We start from the raw sequence: 19,020 nt of genomic DNA on the forward strand, positions 1-19,020 counted from the left end.
CCTTGTTACTAAGCAACATGATGCAAATGAGGTCCTTCAAAAATAGATTTTTCATCACCTGTTATAGGCTACCAGGCTAACATGATATAACATGTGTATGTCTTACAATAGTATAACTGTCAATCGATGTATCCTAACTGATGTTTAAGTTTACGTTATTGGACTGAGACTTAGCAATTTTGAAAAATAAAGTTTGTGTGGCCTCATTAATGTCGCAAGTATAGAATGCAATAAAGAGAAAGTATACTGTAAACTCTTGGTTTGTGGGCTGCATTGAATTGTAACATCTCATATTGCTGTGCAGAGTAGACAGACAATACATTACCTCTTTATAGCTACAACCACCAGGGGTCACAACAGACTAAGTGAAGGAGCTTTACAAATGCACTGACCTTGCTGTATGTTGTCACTCGTCATTCTCCCCATCCCCTCTTTTCTTACATGATAAGGGTCCGTGCCTAAATTGTAATTCATCTGTCGTTGATGTTGTGGACCTACATCAGATCAGATCAGATCCATATGAATCAGCACCATTGTATAGCAGTAGGCAGGCTAATAACTAGCTAACTAACTACAACCTAGAATTAAATCCAATAGGCTATACTTGATCCCATAGTGTTGACAGGGTAGGACAATGTTAGGGTAAGTGTCTGTTTTTCAGTTTTTTGCAGTTGGTTGTTGAATCCTGTTTCTTATACACTGACCTGGTTGAACCCAGAGCCATTGGTTGAACCTATTCTTCCCATTCCTCTATTAGATTTCCTTCCATTTGTTTGTGATTTCTGCAGTGGTGTTTTCTGGTAAGATTTGTGCATCACCCGGTGCCTAGCGATTTCACGTCTCTTTAAATAGGCTACTAGTAAATGTACTTTAAATGTGAAACATACATACACATACATCTTGTCTCTTACAGCCTTGAGCCCAGAAGCACAGAATCCCATTCATGTCCAGAGGTAGGTCTGGTTGTTGAGCACAATAAAATGTGCTTCATGCCCTCCTTTTATATGATCAGAACAACTACATTTGTCCTCCATGCTGTTAATTATATGCAGGCTGCGCTGTTTTTATACTTTATTTCCTTTTACTTTTTTTTCAGGTGCCAGTGGGAGGTCCAGACCTCCATCCATGCTCATTTCAAGACTGCAAGGGACAAGAATTGTTACCAGTCATATGCCCACAGTGTGAAAAACATTTCTGCTTGGCGTAGGTTTCCCGTTTTCTCTCTCCTTGATTAACCTTTGTGTATAGCAACATAATGTGTGTTGACCTTGACTGTGCTCCCCATTCTCATGTGGACTTTCATATAGAATGACTCAAAGGGAGGGGGTGTATATTACTATTTTATCAAAGGAACATGTAAATAAAGCCTCGAATGGCAGCCACTAAAGAGCTGGTGCAAAAGATTGTGGGTCAGTTCCAACTTTGTTTACTTACTTGTTAACTTGTAATTGGTAGCTTGACAAGGTGGCTCAAGTCTAAATGTATCCTACCATTCCTCTTTTGTCCACATGGGAACAGCATTCAACAAAAATACTCTGGTTTATATCACCACTTACATTTGGATTATGATTTTATTACCCTCTTGTGATTACTTAGAGTCAAAGGCAGGACTCCCAGTTAAAGGACGTAGAGGAGCAAAGAACAGTGCAACTGCAGCCAAGGCAGCATTAATGAAATTGAAACTGCATGCAGCAGGAGACAAGGGACTGCCACAGGTACAATCCTATCCAGCATGGATTTCAGCTGGAATGTCATAACTTATTGTATCGTCATTATTATTGCATCTTACACAGTACATGCAATGCACCAATATGTATTATTCTGTGATTATATTTTTTGTGCAACTGTATTTTCTGTCCCATTTGGCTTTCCAGACAGAGAGGACCTATTTTCAGGTGTATCTACCCAAGGAGTCTAAAGACTCCAGTCAACCCTTGTTCTTCTGTTCCAAATGGAGTGTGGGCAGAGTGGTGGATTACGCTGCTTCTCTAGCTAGCCTCAACAACAACAATGTACTGACAGCTAAGGTAACAGTGAGATAGCATCAGTAGAGTCAAAGATAATCACAGTTGTTTTTTTTATTAACTATTTCAAAGTTCATTATATAAATAACAAAGTATCAATCAGTCAATATTTCTTGTTTGGCCTCTTATACTTATCCAATAATGAAATGGTTATAGGTCCAAATATTCTCTTACTGTACATCTCCCATGAATTACACATAATTTCCTTTCAAAATTTATACCTCTAAGTGACTGATCATTTCCCAGGAAATTGCAGAAAAGGATCCCATATTTTACTAAACTTACTGGGTTTATTACTTAGTTTCTTTCCAAATATAAATACTAAACTCTTGGAATTTAAATGAGACTGGAAAAACACTGTTTCATGTCTCCTAAATATGTCTTAACAACATGCCTCTGTCCTCTCCATGCTGCCTTGCCATCCTCAGACAGGTGAGGCTCTGTGGATAGACAACACCCTGCTCTCACTGCTGGCTCACCCAGAAACTCCCCTGTTCAGCGGGGGTAATGTGATCCTGGAGTACCTGGACAATGCCAGCACAGGCCTGGAGGATGTTTCTGACTATATCCCACAGACCTGACTAACCTAGAGCAACCACTGCATGGGTGTTTGCTATAGACATATGGTGTGCCATTTCTATTTCTGTTGGATCTCCTCCATCCTTCCTCCTCTCTGGCCTGAAGCCTGAACACTTGCAGCACCTGAAGCAATGCATGGCAAAGCGCTTCGACGGCTCCCAGCAAGCACTTGACTTGAACAACATCCAAACAGACTTGGACCTGGCGTCCCAGAACATTGATCCTGAATAGGAAGACAAGCATGGAGGCTGTGATCAAGATCATTGAGGAAAACATTCCAGAGCTGGTGTGCTTGAACCTGAGCAACAACCGTATTCACAAATTGGACAAACTGGCTGAATTGGTCACCAAGGCACCCAAACTGAAGACCCTGAACCTGTCCCACAATAAGCTGAGGTCGGACCGGGAGCTGGACAAGGTGAAAGGCCTGGAGCTGGTGGAGCTGTGTGTAGCTCCCCTCCGGTTAAAATCACGAACACAAGGCGTCCTTTCGGTTACAGGCATTTATTTTGCACATCCATGCCGTCAAACATGCCTTGAGAACTCATTGGCCGCGTTAACTCAAGGGGAGTAAGAAAGGAAACCTTCAGCTTTATAAGTATTCACTTAATTCCAACTTCATGAAACACCACCACACAGCAACACAACCCAAAACAATATCCTCCGTCGAAACCGGCAGGCGGTCTGCCTCTCGTGGTAATGCGCAGAGCGCAACCAACAATAATAACCTGACCCCACTGTAACACAAGAATACATGTTCCGCTATGGAAATACCAGACAGGTCCTTCTAGACATATGTGCCCAATTATATTTATGTTAATTAACAAAAGATATACCTGTATTAAAAACGTAAATTATTCTTATATTTAACTCAATCTATTAAATTAACTCAAACCGCATAACTGACTCTGATGGCAGCTACACTCCCACCAAATCACTGGTGATTTCTCTAATGTACTTAAGTGTAGGATTCAAATAAGAATCTTTTCCGAGACCTGGGGCAAGGAAAGGCAGAGAGACAGCAAGTCTGCATTACTCAGCTTCAAGCAGGGTAACCGTCTTGTGGATAGGCCTCTCTAGGTAGACTGGCTTGGTGAGTCGCTTTCCTTGGTCATCTAGTGCTGAGTCACTGATCAGCAATTTTAGCTTTCTCACACATCCATCTTCACTAGGGTACACTTCAGTGACCTTAGCCAGCTTCCATTCATTTCGTGGTGCAGTGTCGTCTTGTACAATCACTATATCGTTGATCTTTGCGTTTCTGTGTGTCTTGTGCCATTTTTGTCTCTGTTGCAGGTTTAACAGGTACTCCTTCTTCCATCTAGACCAGAATTCGTTGGCTAAATATTGCACCCTATTGCACCCCATCTTTTGCGAAGATACAGGTCTTCCTTCACAAACTCTCCAGGTGGTGGCAAGACTATTGAAGACTTCATCGTCAGGATGTGATTGGGCGTAAGAGGCTGTGGCCCAGCTGGATCATTGAGTAAGTGTACTGTTAGAGGTCTGCTGTTTATGATTGCCATGACTTCATAGAGGTAAGTTCACAAAGATGAACCATCAAGTCTTTGGGATGACTGATCCAGAATGGATGTCAACACACTTCTTATTGTCCTGATTTGCCTTTCCCAGGCTCCACCCATATGGCTTGCGGATGGAGGGTTCATGACGAACTCACAGCCTAGTTGCTTTAGGCATGCTTGGTCCATCTCCTTTACAGCTTCCAGGAACTCACGTCTTGCACCAACAAAGTTAGTGCCCTGGTCAGATCGAAGTTGTCGAACGTTTCCACGTAGGGCAATGAAGGCACGAAGAGCATTAATAAAGGCATCAGTCGTCATGTCGTCAAGCAGTTCTATGTGCACAGCACGAGAGCACAGACAGGTAAATAGCAGACCATAGCGCTTCAGCTCCCTTCTTCCCTCTTTGACATAGAATGGGCCAAAACAGTCCATCCCACAATAAGTAAAGGGAGGAGTTGTTTCCATGCGTTCACAGGGTAAGTCTGCCATTCTTTGTTCTTCCGTACACCTTCTGAACTTTCTACACTTGACGCACTTGTAGATGTAGGACGACACAGCATGACTACATCCAAGTATCCAGATGCCGTTTGATCGTAGCTCATTCATTGTTATGCCACGCCCTTGGTGTTGCACCCTTTGATGATAGTGCTTGATCAGTAACTTTGATATGTGGCTAGTCTTTGGCAAGACTGCTGGATGCTTGATGTGCGGATGCAAAGCAGCATGCTCTAGTCGACCTCCCACCCTGAGGATACCTTGCTTGTCCATGAAAGGATTCAATCTGTGCAGTCTGCTGGCCTTATCCTTGATTGTTATCTCCCTCTTGTGTTGAAGACTTTGGATTTCCTCAGAGAAGGTTGTCCTTTGGACAATGCCTATGATAGTAAGTTCTGCATCCTTTCTCTCTTCGAGACTTGTGGCTTCATTGGTTCTTGATGCCAGACCCTTAAGCTCTTTAACACGTCGCATGAGTCTGGCGATGGCTTTGACTAACCTCGTCCAACTAGAGAACTTTAGGAAGCGATCGAGCAATGAATCTTCTGTTGTCAAGGTCTTGTGTACGAAGGCCTTACGAACTTCTGGGTCTTCAACTGCAATATCTCCCACCTTAATATCTCCGCTGGGAAGCTTGTCATGCCAGAGAAAGTCTGGACCAGTAAACCAGTTGGAAGCAATGAGCTCTTTTGCTTTGAGGCCCCTTGACGCGTGGTCGGCGGGATTTTCTTCAGAGGTCACGTGTCTCCATTGACTCGGATTGGTACTTTCCTTGATACGCTGAATGCGGTTTGCCACAAATACGTGAAATCGTCTGGCATCGTTGTTGACATGTCCAAGGACAACTTTTGAGTCCGTCCAGAAGAATTCCTGAGCATCTTCTATTTCCAACTCCTTTCTGAGCAGGTCACCTGTACGGACAGCAACAACAGCTGCTGACAGCTCAAGTCTTGGTACTGTGGTGACTTTCATGGGGGCCACTCTGGCCTTGCCCATGACTAAAGAACAGTGGGTTTGTCTTGATGCACTGATTGCTCTCAGGTAAGTACATACTCCATACCCTGTGACACTTGCATCTGAGAAGTGATGGAGTTCGTATCTTTGGACTTCTTTGAAACTTGCTGGAAGGTAGCATCGCTGAATCTTGACATCAGCTAGGTTCTGTAGGTCCAAGAGCCAGGACTCCCATTGTGGCCGTAGATCATCAGATAGTGGTTCATCCCATCCGATCTTGTCTCGGCACATTTGCTGAAGTATTTGCTTCCCGACTAGAATGAAAGGTGCTACAAAGCCGAGTGGGTCGTAGATGGAGGCTACTGTCGACAAGACTCCTCTTCTAGAGAGCGGGCGTTCATTCACAACTACTCTGAATCGGAACTGGTCTGAAGCGACACACCATTTAACACCTAGGGCTCTCTCCATCTGCGGCTCACCTAGGGCCAAGTCTTGATTTCTTACTGTTTCAGCACGCTCTTCTTTGGGAATTGATGCAAGTACCTCCTGGCGATTGGAAATGAACTTGTGGAGTCGTAGCTTGCCAGCGCTGCAGAGCTGCCTTGCTTCGCTGACTAACTGTATCGCTTCATCTTCTGTTGACACACTTGTCAGGCCATCATCCACGTAAAAGTTTCTTTCGATGAAGCGGATGGATGCTTCATTGAAACGACCTTCTCCTTGAGCAGCAATCTGTTTGAGGCCGTAGTTTGCACAGCCAGGTGATGAGGCTGCCCCGAACAAGTGCACTTTCATTCGATAGACTGATGGTTGGGATTGAAAGTCCCCATCGTCCCACCATAGAAACCTCAAATAGTTTTGATCTTCTGCTCTTACGTGAAATTGATGGAACATGCGTTCAATATCGCACATTATTGCTACTAGACCCTTGCGAAACCGACAGAGAACACCTATCAAGGTATTTGTCAATTCTGGCCCGGTAAGCAGATGGTCATTCAATGACACGCCTTGAAATTTCGCCGAGCAATCAAACACGACCCGTATCTTTCTTGGTTTATGTGGGTGATACACCCCGTGGTGAGGGATGTACCAGGCAGGGCTCTTGTCGATTTCTTCTTCTGGTACCTTCTCAGCATCTCCGCGAGTTATCGTTTCACTCATGAAGGCTATGTAATCCTTATGGTATTGCTTGTCTTTCTCAAGTCTCCTTCTCAAACACTTGAGACGGTGATTCGCACATCTCCTATTGTCTGGTAGACTCGGCCTGTCTTCCTTAAATGGCAAAGGCATTTCGCAGTGACCGTTTGCCTTGATTTTGAGTCCTTCCTCCATTATTGATATGAAGCGCAGATCCTCTTCATCTCCAGAGAAGTGAGCATCCTCTACGGTTCTTTCGTTGAAGTCTGATTCAAGCACCTTTATCACATCTGGTGGAGTGACTAATTCCTTGACTTGTGTTCGGCATATGAATCGAACTTCACTTGTTAGATTAGCAGGCGACTGAAGATCAGGTGTCACTTGTCTCACAACGATCCTGTGGCTGCTTCCAATTGCATCTCCATAGTCGACACAGGGATTGACACAGCCGACTATACTCCAGCCAAGGTCTGTTTTTTGAGCAAATGGCTCATTGTCTTTGCCTGACACAATTTCTCTGGGTAGCAGGGCTTGAGAACAATTGTAACCTATGAGCAGACCAATGTCACATTCGATTAAAGGAGCAATCTCTTCGGCAAGGTGCTCTAGGTGAGACCATGCTCTTGCTGTCTTGGGTGTAGGAATATGACTTAGATTGGCAGGAATAAACTCTCTTGAATAGGTTACTGGGAGAGAGATTTTCTTGGATGAATAAAAGCCTCTGACCTGCAACCCAGTTAACTTCTGACTTGGAATGACTGTACTTCTGGATGACAACGTGGAGAGTTTTAATTGCACAGGCTCCTTCTGTGTGTCCAGAGTTTCTGCCTTTTCTTGCAAGATGAAGGTGGTGTCACTTTGGTTGTCCAGAAGTGCATATATGAGAACTTCATTCTCTGGGTTACTTGTTGCGGACAACCATACTGGAACTGTGGACATGTAGGTGTTATTCATATCTTGCACCACTCTGTTAGATATTGCTTCATTTGACGTTTCATTGGTCTGTTTAGACTCCGTCCTTTCCTTTGACCTTTCTTTCTCCTTTGAGTGTTTCCCACTCTCCTTTCGTTCATCATCCCATTGTTCTTTCTTTCCGTCCTCCTTGGCACGATCTTCATGTAAACATGTTGGGTGCTTCCTTTTACATGTGTCGCAGACACTCCTCCTTTCACAGTTCTTTGATTGGTGTCCTGATTTCAAACATCCAAAGCACAATTTTTCCGTTTGCACAAACCTGACTCGTTCTGCGATCGACTTGTCCATGAACTTTCGACATGTGTGAATGCCATGGCTTGACTTCTCACAAAAGACACAACCTTTAGCATCTGGCTTTTCTTCAGAGCTGCTTGCCAGCACCTTTGCACCGACGCTTCGAGTCCTTGGTGTGTTCACCCTTTCACCATCATTTGACTTCAGAGCGTGAAGAGAGGTTACCGGATTACAAGCTATCCTGGCTTCCCTTGTGACAAACTCAACAAACTGACTGAAGCTAGGGAATGCCTTGGTTGTTTCTTCAATCTCAATGACCTTTCTGTTCCATCTGGCTGTTAACCAATCAGGAAGCTTGGTGAGCATTCTTTGGTTTTCACCACAGTCGTTGAGGACTTCAAGACTCTTAATCTGAGACATTACTGCTTGACAGCCTCGAAGGAAGTCTGAGAACTCTCTTAGTTCAACGCTGTCTTTTGGTCCTATCTTTGGCCATGAGGTGAGCTTATCCCTGAAGGCTTTAGCAATCACGAAGGAGCTTCCATACCTTTCTTCCAGGATGTCACATGCTGAATGGTAGGCTGCATCTGTGCCTAACAGGAAATAACTCTCAATGGCTTTCTTTGCAGGTCCACTGACATACTTGCGAAGGTAGTAGACTTTCTCATTTACTGGAATGTTCTTCCTGCCTATCAATGTTTGAAAATACATTTTCCAATCTTTGTACCTTAGTGGGTCTCCATTGAAAACAGAAGGCTCTGGTACTGGGAGACGGCTTGCATTGATGGACTCTGCTATTGCTTTGGCAAGTGCTGTAGTGCTATCCTCCTGATGAGCGTTAGTAGCAGGTTGCCCCCTTGTGGCAGTTTGTGTCATCATAGCAGGTCGTACATGTGTGGCATACTGTGGTGGTGCCACGTGATGCACTGGAAGACTTCTCGAGTTAGGTGCAGGTTTCTCATGCCTAGGCTTGAAGTCTTGGAGCAACTCTGATATCTCTTTGTCTGAGCCCACTTCTTGTTCATAGACTTGCAGTCGTGCTTTTGCAGCATTCATCTTCTTAACTGTCTCTAAGCGCTCTATCTGCCTGCACTTCTCTTCTAATGTGTTTCGTCTTGCAGCATCTTCCGCTTCTTGTAGCGCAAGCCTCTGTCTGTTCTCAGCTTCAAGGTTTTCAAGCTCTTGTTTCTCACGTTCCATTTCTTGTAAGACCTTCAAAGTGGCTTGAGTTGCGGCTAGCTCCGCTGCAGCTTCTTGTTTCTTTGCAGAGGACAGGCTTGAACGTCTTGATCTTATGCTTGAGCTGCTTGCGGACCTTGGACTTTGAGAGCTTGAACTGGACCTCTGGGATGCTGCAGATGAGAACACTGAGCCAGTCTCAATCCAGTATGCTTGTTCTTTATGAGAATCTTGACCTTTGTCTTTCTCTTCAAGATGATTCCATGCGTATTCCAAGATCTGTCTTGAGACGGCATCACAAGTGTCTATTCGGCGGCGGGTGTCTCCATCAGGGGTAATGTATTGGCGTAAGTCTTCATAAACTTGTTTTACATCTGTTGAAGCACAGCGGATCTTGGTCATGAGGTCTTGTAGGATCTCACTGGCGAGAGATCCGTCGAGCGCTTTCTTAGCCTCCTTAGCAAGAGCTTTCCATTTGTTGTAAGTAATTGTGAAGCGATGCTGAAGCCTTTTAACTTTGCCCTCTTGGAAGTCTTGACCCTTTTCGGTTAGCTTCCGGGTTCTCTGACTTCTTCGTTGTCCTTCTTCTGCAGCAGCTTGGGTCTCTACACTTACTTCAGCGTCTTTAGGAGGGTTTGTGTCTAAAGGTTCATTATCAAGATTTTTAGACTGCTGTTGTAACTCTACAGTGTCACCGTTACTGTCTAAGTCCCATTTATTGGCTTCATACTCAGCCATTTTTCAGTATTGTTTGAATTGACCTTAAAATGTTTCCTTGTTTAGTTGCTTGAAACTTAAATGTAACTAAAATTAGTTTAATTAACTAGCTTAGCTTAAATGTTACTAATTAGCCTATGGTTTAAATTGCAATGATAATACTAAATGCAATTAACTTAGCTTTATTAGCTTTTAGTTTTAACTATGATTTAGAATGACTTAAAATGTGTCATAAAACCTTTTTCACAATACAAATGAACTTATTTTCACTCGCAATGAATTAGAGAACACTTCTCTTCAACACTTAGCAAATTATACCAACAGTGGTTATACTGTGTTAGTCCCTTTAAATGTCATTTACACTTAAAAAATGCTTAGTAGTAAATAACTCTGGTGGAATCAGCAATGACTTGAACTTAGAAACATGTACATAACACCAGAACACTTCATTCATAGCACTTATAGAGTCCCTTTAAAGCAGTTGACGAGGCTACTCCACTCCTTAACATTTAACTTGTTTTAAATGTGTTACTTCTTGTTGGCTTAACCACGCAATGCTCACGAACTCCGCTTGCCACTTGCTTAGGTTAACGGTGTATGCACAGTCTTATCTGTTCGATGCTAGAGTTCGGTGAAACTCTGAGAAACTTGCTTGCAGCTCCGTCGACGGCAGGCGCAGATTATCATCTCTTCACCTCGTGTCGAGCAGGCTGAGTTCTCACTGTAGCTCCCCTCCGGTTAAAATCACAAACACAAGGCGTCCTTTCGGTTACAGGCATTTATTTTGCACATCCATGCCGTCAAACATGCCTTGAGAACTCACTGGCCGTGTTAACTCAAGGGGAGTAAGAAAGGAAACCTTCAGCTTTATAAGTATTCACTTAATTCCAACTTCATGAAACACCACCACACAGCAACGCAACCCAAAACAACATCCTCCGTTGAAACCGGCAGGCGGTCTGCCTCTCGTGGTAATGCGCAGAGCGCAACCAACAATAATAACCTGACCCCACTGTAACACAAGAATACATGTTACGCTATGGAAATACCAGACAGGTCCTTCTAGACATATGTGCCCAATTATATTTATGTTAATTAACAAAAGATATACCTGTATTAAAAACGTAAATTATAAATATATATAATTATACACTACTGTCATTCACAGCGGGCGGGATTTTCAAAGAACTGGACGGTAAATCAGGGGACTCCACTAAGGCCTTCTCTCGAGTCTTCATCACGGTGCCTGCCGGGGATTCTGGTTTTCGCATAGTGAACGATCAGCTTTCCATCCGGATGGCCACAACAGAGGAGACCGGCAGAGCCTTTGCGGCTCCCGCCCCCGTCTTCCAGCCTGGTGCCCACCCTCACCGCACCGCAGCAGGAGATGCTCTCAGCCTTCTCCCTGAAGTCTGGCATGAACCTGGAGTGGTCCCAAAAGTGTCTACAGGACAATGAGTGGGATTTCAACAGAGCTGCACAAATGTTCACCCAGTTGAAGAGCCAGATCCCTGACGTTGCATTCACAAAATGAATAAATAAATGATACCTTCTGTGAAATAGTTTCAGTGAACTGTAATTTTATTTATATGGATTTTTTGTTTGATCCTTTTTCTTTCTTTGCTAAAGCTGATGTAGACCAAAAAAAAAAAAAAAAAAACAAAGCTTATGAAGCATTATCGTTGCCCCTACAAATAGCCCTTTAAAGGTAACCATATCGTGCCTCTTTGATTATAAAGGAGTTGGATGGTCTATCTAAACATGGTGAAAGTATCAAAACGCACGGTAGCCAACTAAATCCACACAATCCATATTAGAAAACCGAGCGTCTAAACGAGCCGATTTTCCTTTGTGGCGTCACAAAGGTTCGCTCATTATCATTTTTGTAAGAAATAATAGGCTAACAAAGTGTCCACCACAGTCACCTCCACCTCCGCCTGCCTCTTCACGCAGAACTCGGCGGCTCTCTCCAGGCGAAACTCCTCTCAGCCCGGGATGGTGTTGCCCGTCAGGGTCTTTCCTGGCCACCTCCGGCCCAGCAGCACCAGACGAAGTTCGGACAGACGGTCGGCCACCCGGGTTGCAGCTGCTGCCTTCTTCTCCTCCTCTTCTGGGTCAGGAACATCGTCTGCTGTAGTCATTGGATTGATAAAGCGTTCAGTGTTAAGCAGGGATGCAGTGGAGGGTGAAACTAGCTTAACTGGAGAATCCTAGTGGCTTAGTGGTCGTGTATCATGTAAACGCAATGTCCTGGGTTCAAATCTGGCCCAGGACCTTTACATGTCTTCCCCTCATCTCTTTCCTGTCTCTATCTCTACTTTCAACTATGTAAAAAAATAAAAAATAATCTTCAAACTGATGCAAGTCTTTAGAGGAAAAACAAAAAATAGCCTAAGGTTAATTATTTTCTGAAAATACAATTAGATCTTTTACATTGTTGTTGTTTGCTATATAATGATCACGACTGGAGGTCATACTTTACCTTTTTATTTACCAATACATCACTAGTGTTTAGTATTCTACCTTTCTCAACTTTCAGCTTATCAAATAAATCAAGGGTTTTGTCCATCCACCACAAAGCAAGTTAACCACGCTTAGCAGACTGTGTTGATGTAGCTTTCTGCAAGTTGGGAAGTTAGCAGTCAGGTAACCTCAGGCTAATGTTACATCAGTATAACCCAATGTCAAAGGCAGTGTGAGGTGAGCCTGAACTTGTGCCAGCGTATTCTAACATTTGCTGTCTCTGCATACCAACCCTGAAAGGTAGTACATTCAAAAGTGAAACTGGCAAGTGAAACGTGTCACATTCCGGTTAGGGGGTAATATTAAACATCTAACCTCCTATATTCTTTGGAGGTTAGATGAGAATGACAATTGGGAGAATAGAGAAGCATTTAAACATAGATCTATTGCATCTTGATGAATCCTTCACTTAAAAATTTCAAATATTTTTGATAAATAAGACCAGGCAAGTGGCAGTATAAGTTCATGAAGAAAAGGTCATTTACAAAATAATGTAAGGCACTTCATTTTCCCTATCAAAAAAAGAAAAAGCTAAAAAAAAATAAAAAAATCTTCATATCATGTGTGTGTTACCCTGCATCAAGTTGCCCATGCTGCCAGCATATGCATGTCGTCATCATCTTCAACCTTTTTCTTGGATGCTGTAAAAAGAGGAGGGACCATTAACATTAGATGTTATCGAAATGTTTGGGTACACTTATTAAGGTTGGAAATGAAAACCAGCCACCAGCCAAATACTGCTAATTTTGACAGTGACAGGTAAGTTGCCTGCTTGCAGCTGCTTTGCAAGGTTCATATCTGAAAGTCACATTTTTCTGATAAAACTGTGAAAGTGTCTGGTGAAAGAAAACGTTTTCGTCCCTGAAATGCATCATGTCCTTGCAGTGTTGTACTTACATGAGCGGTGACTGGGGTGTGTTGAAGTGTGTTTGGAGGTGGGCACGCTCGGCAGTCTGCCCATGCTCTTCATGCTGTTCTCCAGCTCTGCCAGCTCTGCCAACAGTTCATCCTAAGAAAACACATAAACAGCATTATATCTTTAAGATGCATTTTGTAGAATAGTAGTAAAGCAGTCAATAGATTAGCGGCAAATGGCACACATAAGTGAGAGAGAGATAAAAGGTAAGATTTTAGGTCCAACTTTACAATAAACTCAGTCTCAGCTTTTCACTCACTTCAAGGAGTTCTTAATTTTTATTTCTTTTAATTTTTTTCTTTTATTATATCAATTATGCATAAACATTAATAGATTCCTGAAGGGAAAGATTCGCTAATGGAAAATAACATCTTTGCAGCTTTCATCTACCGCTGTAACTCAAAAATGTCTTTTAAATTCACAGCTGTCACATACTGTTATAGTCATTGTATAATAAGTCAATCAATCTGCAAGGTGAACAAAAATGTCTTCAGTGCAATTAAATAAACATGAACAGAACCAGCATTTGAGTGAAAGGGGTACTGCCACAGCTAGTGCTATACTCTAAGTCTAGACTATTTAAGTTATTTAACGCAGTGGCACTCAACGGGTGGGTCAGGACCCCCCAGGGGATCACAAGATAAGTTTGGGGGTTCGTGAGATGATTCATGGGATAAAAAAAAAAACATGTTTCTATCATACAAATTCATCATCATGTCTATTTTTTGTTTTTTGTCTAATTTTTGCTTTTGTCTTGTGAAATACTGGAAAGTTTTCAGGCCTTCTGTGATATCAAATGAAACAACCTGAAATGGGAAAATCATTCTCTGGTTGGACTGTCTTTGACAGGGGGTTGCAAGAAGCCATCGCTTCATTTTAAGGGGTCACAAGCCAAAAAGGTTGAGAACCACTGATTTAAGGTATAGTAAGAGAATGCAGGTTTCACAAAAATACAATCAATCCTATATTGCACGTCTCTTACATGTTCTGGTGGACGCCCTTGATGGCCTTGGCAGCGAAGCCCATGTTCTTCAGGACCTCGGTGTTGGTGTGGCCATTTTCTAACGCTTCTCTCTGGAACTCAGTGGTGGAGAGCGTGCCATCAATCTGGGTGAGCTGCTGCTCCAAGCGCTTCTTCCTCTTCAAGGCCTGCAGGGAAGCTGATACAGCAGGAGGTCAAATAAAAAGAGCCATAGGAGAAGGGAGTTGTCTGTTATTGTTTGTGCCAGTTTTACACCATTCTTCTGGTAATGTCATATAGGTGAGAGTGACACCCAGTCCTGAGCATTCACAAACAAAGGCACCTGGGATCCTCCCACTATATCATGAAGTTTATTTGTAGGCTGAAGTTATTCACCAAAGCAATGGCTGCAGCAGCTCAAGGTCTCATCCACAAAACTACATTAGAGAACCCATGATTTAACACTATATATCGTGGATTTCATGTCTTTGAGTCTTTTTGGTGATTTGCTCATTTTCAAACTAGGATCGCTAAATTAATCGAACGTTTGAGTTTTTGTGGTTTTCTATGTTTTTTCTTAGATTGAGCTAGGCCTATCTGGTCATAGCTTCCGGGCAACGTCCTGTGTGTCTACGCATTAAAGGCTAATTTACAATGCAACCCCCCTAGATAGAGTGTTTTGATATGTGGTGTGTGTTGTGAATGTTCCCTCCACTTTAGATATAATTGATTTTAACAAAAAAACAGCATCACATACAGTACATCTACAGCCAGTCAAGAGACCTCCATTTCATTATCAACTCTACCTTTACATAATGTATTGACTACAATAAATGCTGTATACGCAGTTGTCCTTGTTGTGCATGTTTATTTAAGAACATAAAATACATTCTCAGGTGTTGAAAAGAGATGCTTTGTGGTGCTGTTCTCCTCAGTCAGTCCTACTGCTGATATGGACCGTTCAGTCTGGCCCTCTTCCTTTCTGGACATGATTCATCCTCCAGCTCTCCGTTGGCCCCGCATTCTTCCAAGCGCCTCTTTGTGGAGGGCTTTTGGAGAGTAGAATGGCTGGAGGCATCCTGAAGTCAGGGTATAGAGGTTGACACAAAGCTTGAATCCAAGGTCTTTTTCCTCTTTGACGGTACCACCAGCTGTTCCTCCCCTTTCCTCTTTTTTGAAGGCTTCTGTCCACTCAGGACAGAGCTGCAGCTGGAGTCTGACTGAGTCTCATAGTAGAGGTTGAGGGTGACAAAGCAGGTTTGGAGGTTCTCCACAGCGAAAGGAGATATTTTGGAGGTTGGTGGGATGATGGAGTACTGGGGATAGGCAGGCCACTTGTCAGTCCCAGTTGGCTGCTGGTTCTGGTCCAAGTCGGAGGAGGTGTTCTGGACCGGCAAAGACAGGCTGCAGCTACGGGCTGCTGTGTCACTACAGCTGCTATCAGGAGACACAATCTGGCTCGCAGCAGGCTGGTCGTCATTGCTGAAACCAGGAGCATTCGTCACAGGATTACTCAGAGCTTCTGTCAGATGCTGTTTAGCTTCACCATCATTTACCAGAATGGCTTGTACCGTTTCATCTGATTCATCTTCCTCATCAGACGCAATACGCAGGGTCGACACCCTCTGACTGTTGTCAGCCAAGAGCTTGACTTGGTGTTGAAATTCAGAGGAATCATCCATCAACAGACAGAAGTAATTAAAAGCAATTAAAAGAATTCAGAAGTTCATCAGGTATCACTGTCACGTTTTCATGCCATTAGTTCATCAGGTGTCACTGTACTGTGCTGATCTCATGTCTTAAGAAAGGTGTCCTTCAGAAGTTCATGTGAGAGATGACAGTCAAATTCACATTCTCTACAACTCTGGGAGTGTAATCTCATAATGATTCATTAAGGTGATATTTGTAGAATTCACTTCAGTGGGATATAGGTTAATGCTATTCATCAATCAACAAACCAGTATATTCAACTGATTCAACTAATTACAAATATTGCATTCCAAATGCAGTATATAATAACACACTGTATGTTGGATATAATGATTTTGGATGCATTGTGCCATAGTATTGCATAAACAGTAGGCCCATAGAACAACACCTTTCTGTTGAGTAGAGTGCACTAGGCCTATATGCAAATGTGGGATTATAGTAATCAGAGGATTGCACAAGGCAGGAATCAGCCAACCTCAGTACAGCTTAACTCAAACCACTGGGCCAAATCTCAACCTCCACACCTTAAATCCAGGATGGATTAATTTCTCACGCCATATGAGCCATATGAGTTGATGCATCCATAGACATGTTCGTTCTGGCCCCCTCATGGTAACTATTTCGTTTTTTTATGACCTCCGCGCACTTACATTAGACAGTGACTCACTACATCTCAATCTGCTGTGTTCTTTCACTTCTACATGGGTACATTTTAAAGCATTTACCCCTACACTTTATTAAGTTCTATTTTAGACAGAGAGTACAGTTAAATCTATTTTTAATAGAGCGCCGCTATTCTGGGCTTTGCCTCCCACAAGCTTTGTTTATATGATAAAAAAACAAAAAAACAAAACAAAGGGACTATACACCTAATGATAACCTAGCCACCAAAATAAACGCATTTTGTTTTTGTTCAAGGACCGAGACAGCGGCAGTTTTCACGTAAACTTACTACTACTACTACTTTTTTTTTTTTTACTACCTACTTTTGGCTACTTTTCCTGGTGGGTTTACATTATCGCATGATCATGTGAAATTATAAAATAGGCTAAATTGATACTTTTAATTTAGTAGCTATAATAGGATGTTAGATTGGTCATGTGCATGAGTTGGGCGTGTCCTTCAATAGGGCCTTTTCACGTGACGTCAGACAACTTCCGTTCTGACTCGAAGCGGTGTATGTTTACTTCCGCTCGGAGCATGGCGTTCACCCAGTCCCTTGTACATCTGCCACAAATACGGCTAGATGATGTACAACGACTTGCAGACAAATTTTCGCTTACGACACGTTCCAAACTCGATAAAGGCTACAAATTCTTCATTGAACGGTACCTGTTTAATTATGAAGGTAAGTGTTTTTGTCTTTTCTAGCCCTAGCGAAGCGTTAGCGAAGGTGCTGGGATAATGGTAGTTGATATTATCAATCTGTTAGCTTTCTGTTTTGCAAAAAGAAAGTCTTTAGGCCCTGTTCTTGATTAGGTTACTGTAGTACAGACCGCAAACTCTTGTTGGAACCACTTTTACATATTACTGCTGTTAGCTACAGAGTCTTGTAAGATAAATCAGTAACGTATTCATGGCTAATGTTGCGCCCTTTCTCCCAAACATTGTATTGGAACACAGTCTCGAATGTAGTTGACGATGAGGTGACAGTGACAGGACGATGTCACAGGTCAATGAAGAAAAATGAGGAGGCTCATTACCTTCAGGTTTCTCAGATGAATAGTTATCTAACATTATGATTAGAGAGTTACGTTTTCTTTTTGTTGTGTTTTGCTGCGGTTGCAGAGACTTTGCAGTATCCCACGAAGTTCCACTGTAGTTCAGTGTGTTTCTCAGTCTGATGTCAATGATTTTGTGTAGCTAAACTCCAAGACAACTTTGTACATATCTTTAAAAACAGAAGTGGGTTATTTGAGGACAATAAAGACTGAGAAAGATTCTGTGTGATAAGTCAAAATAAAAATAATGTTCAAAGCTTATACACTTACTGTAATCCTTAAGTTTATATTCCATTGCTCTTTGTAGATATAATAAATGTAAAAAATGTTGTGCAGCAACAACACTCATTGTTATGTCTCTATTAACAGGTTACACTTGATTCTGAAAAGGTTCCCATGGTACTGAAGTGCATGTCATGTTCCTGCTGTGCTGGGAAAGCACTATGCAATCACATAGTGGCACTTCTGTTTCAAACTGCTCACTACAGTACCATGGGCTTCAAGACGGTGCCATTGCCTCTGTCATGCACCAGCTCACTGCAGACTTGGCACCGGCCTAGGACACAGGTCAGATATTAGTATTTGTTACACTTGATGATGTTGGACTAGCAGTTTGTATTGACTTTTGTCAATTAATTGTGCATCATTATTATATTACAGGGAATTGCACCAGAGGCTACAAATGACATGGCGGTGTGAACCAGTGGCAAGGACAAAAAATAGTCTCAGGACTGGTGTGAAGTGCACACTGTACAGAGCATATGCTGGTGAATCTGAATGAGCCCCCACCTGTACAAACATTTTAATGCATTTCTAACATAACAAACGTAACAGTGAATAGTATTTATTACTTTTTATTTAGGCCTTCAGTAGATATTATTATCTTTGGCAATTTATGATGAATTCTTAGTATCAGGGTTTGGGGCAGCTTAACAAACACTTTTAAAGAGAGAGTTATTTTGGACAGTTTGCATTACAAACATGTACAGCGAGGTGATAAGTGTGGGTGTCTGCTATAGTGTGAAAGGTCGGGTGACATTATAATGAAATCTAAATTAAACTTGACATATCTCACTTTTATGTCAGGGCCTCTTCCGGATCCTCACGTCATGGCCAGCGGGGAGAAACTGAAAGACATCCGTCCACAACCGAGGATATGCAAATTGCTGCATGGGCTTGAGGAACTTAATTTGGTGGACTCTAAATTTGGCCCTGTGCCATTTGGGTCTGTGCTCTCTTATCAGTGCCCTCCTGAAATAAGTAGAGACATTATTAAACACCCTGGTGCCCCTGAGTTTCCTCAGTTGCCTGTTGACGGTTACGACTTTAAATTTCCAATAGATTTCGAGCCCAACTACAAGCAACAATGCCA

At 42.6% G+C, this 19,020-nt stretch overlaps 2 pseudogenes; both read left to right on the top strand.

Annotated features, from left to right (window-relative positions):
- Positions 1 to 91: 91 nt before the first annotated feature.
- LOC139927232 (AN1-type zinc finger protein 1-like) lies at positions 92 to 2,605 on the top strand (annotated as a pseudogene).
- Positions 2,606 to 2,626: 21 nt separating this feature from the next.
- LOC144542927 (nuclear RNA export factor 1-like) lies at positions 2,627 to 11,351 on the top strand (annotated as a pseudogene).
- Positions 11,352 to 19,020: the final 7,669 nt, after the last annotated feature.

Source organism: Centroberyx gerrardi, chromosome 19 (genome assembly GCF_048128805.1).
Source record: "Centroberyx gerrardi isolate f3 chromosome 19, fCenGer3.hap1.cur.20231027, whole genome shotgun sequence".
Lineage (NCBI taxonomy): Eukaryota > Metazoa > Chordata > Actinopteri > Beryciformes > Berycidae > Centroberyx > Centroberyx gerrardi.